The sequence below is a fragment of the Sylvia atricapilla genome, chromosome W (genome assembly GCF_009819655.1).
Source record: "Sylvia atricapilla isolate bSylAtr1 chromosome W, bSylAtr1.pri, whole genome shotgun sequence".
Taxonomy (NCBI): domain Eukaryota; kingdom Metazoa; phylum Chordata; class Aves; order Passeriformes; family Sylviidae; genus Sylvia; species Sylvia atricapilla.
Window position 1 is genome coordinate 14,674,073 of NC_089173.1, and position 10,756 is coordinate 14,684,828.

The 10,756-nt window shown below is 52.2% G+C and overlaps 1 protein-coding gene and 1 long non-coding RNA gene across 2 annotated transcripts in view; both read right to left on the reverse strand.

The window, feature by feature from the left end:
* The window catches only part of LOC136373454 (bromodomain and WD repeat-containing protein 3-like), a 50,689-nt gene extending 46,617 nt beyond the window's left edge, over positions 1–4,072 (reverse strand). Inside the window, exons 1-3 of the mRNA XM_066338351.1 lie at positions 4,024–4,072; positions 3,868–3,897; positions 3,558–3,617 (exon numbers count right to left, since the gene is read on the reverse strand). The gene's annotated coding sequence lies outside the window, so the exon portion shown is untranslated. The remainder of the gene's footprint in view (positions 1–3,557; positions 3,618–3,867; positions 3,898–4,023) is intronic.
* Positions 1–6,008, reverse strand: part of LOC136373474 (uncharacterized) — a 73,561-nt gene extending 67,553 nt beyond the window's left edge. Inside the window, exon 1 of the long non-coding RNA XR_010745652.1 lies at positions 5,950–6,008. This is a non-coding gene — a long non-coding RNA (uncharacterized lncRNA). The remainder of the gene's footprint in view (positions 1–5,949) is intronic.
* Between the last annotated feature and the right edge of the window lie 4,748 nt (positions 6,009–10,756).

The following is a 10,756-nucleotide window of genomic DNA, read 5'->3' on the forward strand; positions in this document are numbered from 1 at the left end:
GCACAGCCACCCATGGATGCAAATTCCCCACTGTCCAACAACAGCTGATTTTCTGTTTTGCCTGGAATTACGTGTTTCCCAGCACAAAGACCAAACCAGGCTGAGCCAGAAGACTCAGCCCATCAGAAAGTTCTTAAAACCAGAGCAGAGCCAGTCACCTTTATCAGGAATAAACAAAGATAATGTGGAACAGCAGGTCACTGGAGACTGTGCTGATAATCGGAGTCATTCAGCTTGACTCATCTGTACAGCAGCTGACTCCACACTGAGCTGCTGCGGCTCATTTAAAACCAGAGCACTAATTGCCTGCAAATTGGACACTCTTCAGACCTTCATAAGGCCGGACTGGATGGGGCTTGGAGCAACCTGGTCTAGTAGAAAGTGTACCTGCCCATGGCAGGGGGTGGAATTGGATGGGCTTGAAGGTCCCTCCCAACCCAAACCAGTCTTGGATTCTGTGATGCACTGACCCGACCCTTTTACAAACATATCTCATGTCTCAAGACCACCAGCAGTCAGTTGAAAGTAAAACCACTGTGGAGTACACCTGGAGAATTCAGCCTGGAGAAGAGGGAACTGAGGGGAGAATCATCAGGGGCTGCAGCTCCTCGAGGGGCAGCTCCCATCTCTCTCCCTGAGAAGACAGGACCCAGGGAATGGCTGGAAGTGTGTCAGGGAGATTTAGGTGGAGATCAGGGAAAAGGTTTTCCCCCAGAGGGTACCGAGCACTGCCCAGGCTCCCCAGGGCATGGGCACAGCCTCAAGGCTGCCAGAGCTCCGGGAGGGTTTGGACAACCCTCCCAGGGACACACAGGGTGGGATTGTTGGGGTGTCTGTGCAGGGTCAGGAGCTGGACTGATGGTCCTGTGTGTCCCTTCCAGCTCAGGATACTCTGTGACTCTGTGATTACCTAGACAGGCAGCCACATGCTGAAGGCAAAAAGTGCTCCAACATGAAAGTAAACAGGGAAAACAAAGGGAACACAAATGCACATAAACTTGCATTCTGTGTGGTTTTGCTCCATAGGTACAATTCTTATTAGCATATCTTAAATTACTTGTCTGCCCTGTGATACCTGACATTTAAAGTAAAAGATTAAACTAAAAAAAAAAAAAAAAAAGGAACAAAGAAATCTCACAGTGAGCTTTCAGATCTTGCCTAAAAACTCGAGTGAAGTGCGAGTAAACATTCCCTAGATAAAAAGCACCCAGTAGCCATTGGGCTGTTCCATATTTATCACTCCCAAAAGCCCAGGAGCAGTAACAGCGTATTCAGTGGTCACAGTATTGGTATATTTTCTGAAAAACACCACTAGGCACCTGAACAGCCACACTGAGGATGGAAAACAAAGCTGAAACACCAGAACAAGAAATATTCTGTCTGAATATTGGGCAAACAAACAAATCAGACTTTTCAGGGATGTAAACTCTCATGAATTCAATTACCTGCCTCACCAGAGTAGCTGCACCACCCAGCTGAGATTGTAAACTATTTGGGGTTTCTGTCTGTGAAAGGCAGAAATGGGTAGGAAAAAACCCTTTACCTCCAACAGCTGGCATCTCCAATTTAATTTTGGTTCATTATGTACCTGAGATAATTAAAATGAAGGTCAGAGTGCTTTGTGTCCTTCACAACCCTGGCTCTGTTCTGAACATGGCATTCAGACATCCAGCCAGCCCTGAAGTCGAGGAGCTCAGGTTAATAAACAATCATATGCAGACAAAAGTTCAAATTCCAAACACAGCAAACCCCAGGCAATGAGGGAGAAAAAGCCTTTTTTCAACATCCTTAACACTACTCTGAGAGAGAAACTCAGCTCATCTCACTTGGCATCAACCTGTCTCACTGTAATGATTCATTTATAATCCTGGTCCTTACTGTATACCATGAGAAACAGTTAAATAATACTAGATAAAAAGGCAAATTAAAAGCATTGGTTAGTGCTGATTAGTTTAAGACATAGGGAAAAAAAACTTTAATTATTATATGAGTTCATACAGAAATAAATTTTCCATTAACTCCAAAACTCACTTCAAAATGGTTTTTCTCTCATTTCTGAAATGTTTAAGAAAAGTACATGTTTAAACATGTTCACACACATTTTTAAAAAGGTTTTAAGGCTTTTATATCTGTGCCACAGAGAATGAAAGGAAAAATTATATGTTAATCAAAGTGATAGGAAAAACCATTCTCTCTGACACCAGACTTCATAGTGGCACTGCTAATATTCCTCTTGGATACTGGGTGCAGTCCCACGCTAAACCTGAGACAGCCCACAGTTAGATTTCAGATTCTCTAGGAAGACCATAGAGCACCAAAATTTATTCAGTGCAGAACTTACTCTATGTCAGCTCACTCAATTTACAGTCCCAAAATTATCCACAAGAGGTGTGAGGAAGCCCAGCTTCCACCTGAAATCCTGAACAGGCTTTGGAAAGGGAAAGGCAGCAGGTCCAAAGGTCTCCTCTGGGCACAAGTTCTGTTCACACCTGAGCTCCTACAATGTTGCTAAAGTAGGAAACCAGCTCCTGAGCTAGATGCAAAGGACTTTGAGCAACAGTCATGGCAAAACCCCACGTCACCACTGCTCCATGGGAGCCGGGAGAGGCCAGGACGTGCTTTCCATTCCTTCCAGGTGAGGTGCCAGCGCCGGTCACAGGTATCAATGCCACAAACGCTATTGGGAAGTTTACAGCGTTCCAACTGCAAAGTGCTACATCAGCGCCACACGTCACTGCCCAGAGCTCCCAGAAATGAAACCAAGGCCGTCTGGACCCTTCGGAAAAGGACTGGAAGGGCTTCAGTTCTGCCGCTTTCACACGGACACATCTCGGGGGGTGCGGAGCCAAGGGCCACCCTCCACTACTGGCCTTGCGGAGAGGCTGACCTTCCTCAATGACACACATTCACGGGGTTTATACCTCAGCAAAAGCAGTCACTATGTGTATTTCACCGGCATTTAACAGCCACAACGCTACACTTCCTAACCCCTCCTTTCCTGCCTGACAGCAGGCCCAGACGCCGCGGTGAGGGGCGGATTTCGCGCAGGCCGCCGCAGGCCGGGAATCCCTGACCCAGCCCGGCAGCGCCGGGCCCGGCGGCACGTCCGGCACGTCCCCCCCACCCCGCCGGGCCGCGGGAGCACGGCCGAACCCGATCCGGAGCGGGGCAGCCCCATGGGCGCGGGCGAGGCGGCGGCGATGGTGGGGGGGGGGGGGGACTCGCCCCGCCGGCTCCGTCGCAGCCAATCATCTGCCGCCTCACATCGCCGCGCACCGCTCTCCGCGTTCTAAGGCGCAGCGCCATTGGCCGCAGCGGGCCTCGGTACATGCCCTCGGATAACCCACGGCCCCACAATAGCGCGGCCTACGGGGTTCTCATCGGCAGCCCCGGCCCCATCGCGCCTCCGCTTTTCTGCCCTCCCCTCCGCGGCCCGTCGCGGCCTCGGCGGGGCGCAGCCCGCAGTCCTGGTGGGGGGGAGGGGGGACGCGGTGCCCGGTGCGGCGGCGCGGGGGACGGGGAGACGTCGGAAAAGTCAGGAGTGAAACTTGTCTCACCAGGTCCTCGAAGCTTCGGCGGTGCTCCTTGCCCTGCCAGTCCAGGCGCCGCGGAATCAGCTGCGGGAGGGACACGGGGACGGGGGCGGCCGTCAGAGCCCGAGAGACCCTTCCCCGGAGAGCCCCCCCCAGTGCCCGTCCGCGCCCCCCAGAATGGAGTCCACCGGCCGCTGCCCCCGGCCCCGCCGCGGGGCAGCCGCACTCCCGCCGGGTGTCCCGGGCGGAGATGGGCTGGGTTAGACGGGGCAGGGCAAACGCCGACCCCGCCGTCCCGAGGGCTTCCCCCGTCCCGTCGGGGCAGGCGCCTTACCTGGTGCTCCTCCAGCTCCTCCACCAGTACCTGGGGACAGAGGGACACACAGACACACACAAAGAACGTGAGTCCGGCGACCACAGCGCAACGGCTCTGCCGCCCCGTCCCGTCGCCGCCCGCCCGGCCCGGCCGGAGCGCCGGCTCCACGCTCACCTGGGCGGATTTCTTGCAGGGTCCGGACTGCAGGAACCGTGCGATCAGGTAGTAGAGCTCTGCGGAGGGGCGGGGGAGAGCGGGTTAGACACGGTTAGAACCGAGCGGGTACGGAGCGCAGCCCCCGCCGCCAGCGATACCCACCGGCTTCCAGCTGGGTAGGGGCGGCCGCCGCCGCCATCCTCCTCGGGAGGGGGAGGGGAGGTGGAGGATGGCGCCCCGGGGGGACTCGGCTCCTAGTGCGGGCGCAGCCCCATGCCGGAGAGGCGGTGCCGGTGCGGGGCGCGGGTCCCGGTGCGGGTCCCGCCCGGGCTCATCGCGGCTCCGCGGACCGAGCGCCGCCGGCACCGCCCGCACCGCCGCCGCCCGCCGCCGGGGGGCGCGCGCGGCAGCGCCGGGCGGGCGGGGGGGAGGAAGGGCGGGGCGGTGACGCGCCGCGGGGGGGCGCACGCCACTTCCGGGCGGTGGCTGAGGGAGGAGGAGGAAAAGGAAGGGCCGAGCCAGTATGTGCCTGAGGCTTTTTGCCGCCGTCACGGGGCAGCGCTGAGCCGGTGCTTCGGAGGGCCCGGTAGCCGTGACGGGGGAGCACTAACGGCCGCTGTCATCGTGGCTTCGGCCCTCACGACTCCAGCCCTTCCCAGCCCTCACGGTCACACTGTTCTCGACCTCAGTGCTCGTGGCCTCCTGCCTGGCAGCGTCTGGGAAATGGAGCCCCATGTGTGCCTCAAATGAAGCAGTTTTTAAGAGAATGAAGGGCTTCAGGAATGTTGGGGATCCTGTCGAGGGTAGGGGGATGGAGCCCGTGTGTGTGCCATGGAGGGGACACAGGACTGCGCGGTGGGGCGGTGATGGCCCTCCCGGGCTCCCCGTAAACAAGGCCTGGCTGCAGGAAAGTATCTCATGTTCTGGTGGCTTTAGGAGTCAAATAAAGTGTTTGCTCCCAGTGACTAGGAAATTCAAATATAATGGATACAGCACCCGTTCTCCGCAAAGAACAAAGGGGTCAGGGTGGGAGTAGATAGTTTTAATGGAAATAAGTATTTTTCCATGGGAAGCGCCTGTCAGAGCCCCTGAAATCAGTGTTGTTATAAACGGGCCAGGAGACCTGCTCCTTTGAAAAGCCTTTATTAGTCAGCTCTTTCAAGGGGGAACTCGAGGGATCGCCTGCGCCGTCGCTGCTCCTGTCGCCGTTCTCGCTCCTGTCGCCGCTGAGGATCAGGTGTCAGACGAATCTGCTGCTCTCCCCGCAGCAGAGTCCGGAGTTCCGGCCTCGCGGGAATCCCCAGGAACTCAACTGGGCTCGGGTGGTCTAGGGGCGTCACTTCTTCCCAGTCTCTTTGTGGTCATGGCGAGGTGGCAGAAGCAGAATTCGGTCTCTAGGTAGCTGAGGGTCTTCTCGGTGTTGTAGTGTTTCTCTTTTATCTGGATTTTGTGCTGGGTCGCGGCTTTTGGGTCCGTTTGCCGGCAACTGCACTTCGGTTTGGAGCGGTGCACCATGGAAGTCCTTGGATTTTCCTATTAGGCGGGGCCAGCAGTTCGAGGAGCCGGCGGGGAATGGGGACAGCCTAGCCCGACGGAAGGGGAAGGGAACCCGGGGTTTTAGAGGGGGTATACAACTTGGAATAAGGTTTTGAGGGTACAAATTTTGGTACAAACAGCATAACTTCCTTAACAGACAGGTTACAACTGGCATAACATTTTAAACAGCATAACTTTCTTAATAAATGACAGACTGTGTCAAAAATGGGAATTTCTTACATTTCATTCATTTCAAGTGTCACCTCAGCAATAAGTTGTGTGGTAAATTTAATGAATAAATTCATGTATCAAAGATTTGGTCTATTAAAAAGCTACTCCAGGGCATCTCCGAGATTCCAAGACCTGTGGTGCAAGCTGTGAAACCACAACATTTGCAACAGAAATGACATGGCCGGACTGGAGATGGCCCATTCATCAAGGATGGGCCTCCACTTCACAGCTGCTCGACATCTGATATCAATCTTGATAGGGGATCCGGAGGATGACCAAATCAGCAAAGACGAGATCCGGGAAGACTATCAACATCTTTTCATACTTAAGGGAACCCCTTTCAAGACCTCACTTGGAAGTAAAGAGATACATGAATATTTGGACTTTCAATGGACTTAGCCTCAGGGCGAATAAACTGTACAGAAATTGTACGCCGAGACCCAGTGATGTGTGGCTGAGGTTGGATGGTACCGTTGTTACTGTCACTCTGCCCACCCAGCATTCGATCGATGTTGTCCAATTTTATTGTGGTTTTTAATTGTTTTTTTTTTTTTTTTTTTTTAAATTTGCTAAATAAATTCTGTTATTTTGAATTGGCTTATCATTTATAACAGTTGCTAAAACATGTCAAGTGAATTGAATTTTATCTCAAGTACCTGACATTTGGTGTTAGAACTCCAGAGCAGTTTTACACTTGGTAGTGTAAAAACCACTGTCATCATGGAATAACAAAGGACAACCTCTCCTCATGCCTGGAGAGCTGAATCAATGAGTCGATGCTCTGTAAATATTAAGAATAAATTCAGTTTGAGCATATATTTATAGCAGCTGCTCAGGACTGGGGTTGCTGTGAAGCACTGGCTCAGAGTTTTCTTGCTGTGCAGTTGGGATGCAGTCCTTCCTGCTGGCAGCTCCACGGGATGCCTCCAGGCACCCAACTAATCTAGGGAGAAGGATTTGGGGATTTGGCATTAAGCTGTTCCACATAATTCACCTGTACTCACCTGCCCCTTCATCCAGCTGTGGAAGTTGTTTTGTGCCAGGAGCTTGGATAAACTGGATGATGTCTGGACCCTGTTTCCTCTTCATCACCCTCTAAAGTTCTTGAGTTGTCAGTGACAGTTGATAGGATCACAGAACGGTTTGGTGGAAGGGACATTCAAGCTCATCCAGTCCCATCCTCTGCTATGGGCAGGGGCACCTTCCACTGTCCCAGGCTGCTCCAAGCTCTGTCCAGCCTGGCCTTGGACACTTCCAGGGATCCAGGGGCAGCCACAGCTTCTCTGGGTAGCCTGTGCCAGGGCCTCAGCACCTTCACAATAACAACTTCTTCCCAATACCCCACCTAACTCTGCCCTTTGGCAGTGGGAAGCCACTTCCCCTTGTCCTTGTTCCAGTCCCTTTCCATCTTCCTTGTAGTCTCCAAACAATCACCCTTGGAATGTTTTCAGGGCAGGTTCATTGCTCAGCTTGTCAGTGGACAGACACGGGGTGCCACCTCACCAAGCTGCCAATTCCAGTGGCTTCCCAATAGTAACAGCTCTCCCAGCTTCCCAGCAGGACCCCAGAGCCTCCAAAGCTGTGGAGCTTCCCGGGAGAGACAGTGTGAAACTGTTGTTCTCAATAAATTCCCAGCCAGAAGAAGCACACACTGATCCCACTCTCCAGAGAGGTAATATTTCTCCCACCTGTCTTCAGAGCCCAGAACTGCAAGCTCATCTTTTCATGCATGATGGGAAGCCAAAGGAGAAAACACAGATAATGTTTTATAATATAACTTTCCCCTGAAAGTACAAATCCATCTTCCTGAGTTGAACAGAATTCCATGTCGGGAAAAACAGCCCCATAAGTACTGCCCAGCACCATGTCCTGGTGCATTCCAGTGCCAACAGCTCCTTAGTATATCCATGCTTAGGTGAGACCCCCACCGGCAGAGCTGCCTCCAGCCCTGGGATCCCCAGCACAGGAAGGACATGGAGTTGTTGGAGCAAATCCAGTGGAGGCACCAAGATGATCAGAGGGATAGTGCAGCTCTGCTGTGAGGAAAGGCTGAGAGAATTGGAATTGTTCAGCCTGGAGAAGAAAAGCTCTAGGGTGACCTAATTGTGGCCTTCCAGTGCCACAGGGAAGATGGAGAGAGACTACATGGGCCTGGAGTGCCAGGACAGAGGGGAATGGCTTCCCACTGCCAGAGGGCAGGGTTAGATGGGATATTGGGAAGGAATTCTGCCCTGTGAGGGTGGGGAGGCCCTGCCCAGAGAAGCTGTGGCTGCCCCTGGATCCCTGGAAGAGTCCAAGACCAGGTTCTATGGGGCTTAGAGCAATCTGGGCTAGTGGAAGGTGTGTCTGCCCATGGCAGGGAGTGGGGCTGGATAGGCTTTAAGGCCCCTTCCAACCCAAACCATTCTGAGATTCCATGATTCTGTATTTCTTTAGGAATGTGACATTTCCTTGGCACCTTTTGGTGCCTTACTGAATCTCTCCACTCATGATTTGCTTTTATTTGACCTTGGAGGTGGCACAGGTGAAGCTGCAGCACCACCAGGCAGGATTGTTCTGTTTGGGCCTGTCTAGAGCCCATGGGGATTTCTGCAGTAACTAAAAGGGGCTTTCAAAAGCCTGGGATAGAAAATGCTCCCAAAGTAAGCTTATCCATGCCTTGCTTGTGTCCTTCCTGAAGCATTCCAGCTGGGACCCTGGCCACTTCTTGCTTGGCTCTCAATCCATGAGCTTGTGTGTGCTCGGTGTTGGTCCACATCGTGGCTCAGATGAATTCCTGCATCAGCAGGAGGGGGAGAGTATTGGGAATGCCCCAGGTGCATCCTGTGTGTGCTGCAGGGCACAGCTGTGCAGGTACTTGCATCAGGGGTAGGTACAATCAGCATTCCTTATTCCCAAACAGTTCACTGGGAACTTCCTTTGACCTAGCTGTGGCTGGACTGTGCTGCTGTGCAGTCACTCCTGAGCCTCTTCCCACCATTCCTGGCTCCTTGGCACCTCAGCTTCCTCTCCTTAACACTCTCCCAGTTGCTTCATTACTCCCCAATCCTGCTAAAAGGGCTGTTATTGATACCTCTTCCCACCTCTTTCGGGTTTTCCCCTCCAGGAGTCATCTCTGGTGAGTAATGCCTGTCCTCTCTTTCCCCAGGAGCTCCATTTCCACACCACTCTAGGATCCTGCAGCTCCATGACTCATCTTTTTCCAGATCCTCTCTGTGAAAAACGAGGTTCACTTTCTGTGGAGTCCTTTCAGCCACTCAATGTAATACCCAGGGTCTGGCCTTGGCAAGACTGACCCTAGCTACCCCTCCTGCCTGAGGGGATACTTCCAATGTGCTCTGTATACAATAGTTTGGTCGGTTCTGTCTCCCCCTTGTTATAAATGCCTATTGTGGAGTTGGCTTTTCGCAAGATGTGTGCTATATGATTGATGGCTTTGTGGTAAGGATGTAGGTTTTTATTTTCTGCTGTTAGTGGAGAGGATTTGGCATAGTGGTAGTAGTGATGTGGTGTGCTTGAACTGTCTGTTTGGCTGGGATAACATCCAGTGAACATGTAAAGAAGACTCTGCTATTGATACACCAGCTATCAGCATCTCCCATCTGAAGAAAGCATGGACCAAGGCCCAATCTGGAGGTGATAATGAAGACACAGCCAAGAAACATGCATGCTCTAAAAAGGTGGACCCAAGGAGGGGCCATGCAAAACAGTCCCTGGAATATGGAAACTAGTTTATGGAAAAATGAATATTCAACAGACTGATACAACAGAAAGGGTATTTAAAGAAAGCCTGTGAAATAGCGAATTGTGGACTTGGCTAAATGCCAAGTTACCCGGCCGGCCGTACTTAGGTTTTTTTTCCTTATCTCCTAATTGTCTTATCTTTTATTAAAACCTATTTCTTAAAATCTACCAAAAAGTGAATCTCGTTTTTCACACCCTCAATGACCTTGGCCTGTGGTTCCTTCCCCCTCAGTGTGTCTTCATTGGCTTCAGGTCAATGCCCTTACCTGCCCTTTGCCCCGCCCCCAAACCCTCTACTTAAGAGGAGATGGAGGTGGGGTGTGCTCTCTTGGCCTTGGCTCTCTTCGCCTTCTCCTCCCTTCTCCGGCTCAGGGTGCGGGGAGGAAATAAAATGGACTCTCGTGCTTAACAAAAAAGACTTGTCTCGTCTGTTTCCCTGCTGGTGGCTGTAACCTCTCTGGGCACTGAAATGAATAAAATGTAAGAAATTCCCATTTTTGACGCAGTCTGTCATTTGTTAGGAAGGTTATGCTGTTTAAAATGTTATGCCAGTTGTAACCTGTCTGTTAAGAAAGTTATGCTGTTTGTACCAGAATTTGTACCCTCAAAACCTTATTCCAAGTTGTATACCCCTTCTAAAACCCCGGGTTCCCTTCCCCTTCCGTCGGGCTAGACTGTCGCCATTCCCTCCGGCTCCTCGAACTGCTGGCCCCGCCTAATAGGAAAATCCAAGGACTTCCATGGTGCACCGCTCCAAACCGAAGTGCAGTTGCCAGCAAACGGACCCAAAAGCCGCGACCCAGCACAAAATCCAGATAAAAGAGAGACACTACAACAACAAAAAGACCCTCAGCTACCTAGGGACTGAACTCTGCTTCTGCCGCCTCGCCATGACCAAAGGAGACTGGGAAACAGTGACGCCCCTAGACCACCCGAGCCCAGTTGAGTTCCTGGGGATTCCCGCGAGGCAGGAACTCCCGACTCTGCAGCGAGAGCAGCAGATTCGTCTGACACCTCCTCAGCGGTGGCCGGAACGAGAACGGCGACAGGAGCGAGAACGACAGGAGCGGCGACGGCGCAGGCGACCCCTCGAGTTCTCCCTTGAAAGAGCTGACTAATAAAGGCTTTTCAAAGGAGCAGGTCTCCTGGCCAATTTATAACAGGCACAATGAACTTTGTAGCCACGCGATGTTACAACTTTCATAGAAAAATTTATACATTTAATAAAAAAATTTAAAAT